Source organism: Morone saxatilis, unplaced genomic scaffold, assembly GCF_004916995.1.
Source record: "Morone saxatilis isolate NCDOM2014 unplaced genomic scaffold, NCSU_SB_2.0 Contig14, whole genome shotgun sequence".
In the NCBI taxonomy this organism is placed as follows: domain Eukaryota; kingdom Metazoa; phylum Chordata; class Actinopteri; family Moronidae; genus Morone; species Morone saxatilis.
Window position 1 is genome coordinate 17,321,926 of NW_023339696.1, and position 409 is coordinate 17,322,334.

Here is a 409-nt window from a genome sequence, read left to right on the forward strand (position 1 = left end):
TGCAAATGCACATATTGATATGTCTTCTAAGTATACAGATATTTAAATCTGATCTCTATATACAAAAAAATATACAGATTTGCCCCTCAGTCTGTGTGCCTCCCATCGCGTGATGCCAATTATTCCTACTGTCTGTGAAGGCAGCAAAAGAGCATGGTGTGGAATGAGCCAATCGGAGCCCAGGAAACATGAGCCAAGCCTATCGGCAGATGGGCAATGGAGACAAAACTCACAGGAAGCGCCGCTCTCCGGCACCTCTGGTTCCCATAGACGGCAGCAGTGGAGCAGCAGGGCCGAGAACAAGCACACATCCAACCGCAACACACTTCCAGAGCCGCTAAAGCAAGGAAAAAAACCGAAACAAGGTACATTACTTATTGTTTTTAAAATATGTGTTAACTTTTATTTT

General features: G+C 44.5%; 1 protein-coding gene across 1 annotated transcript in view; it reads left to right on the forward strand.

The window, feature by feature from the left end:
- The first annotated feature begins 272 nt into the window (after nucleotides 1-272).
- aclya (ATP citrate lyase a) overlaps nucleotides 273-409 on the forward strand; it is a 22,406-nt gene continuing 22,269 nt past the window's right edge. The window contains exon 1 of the mRNA XM_035655790.1: nucleotides 273-365. The gene's annotated coding sequence lies outside the window, so the exon portion shown is untranslated. The remainder of the gene's footprint in view (nucleotides 366-409) is intronic.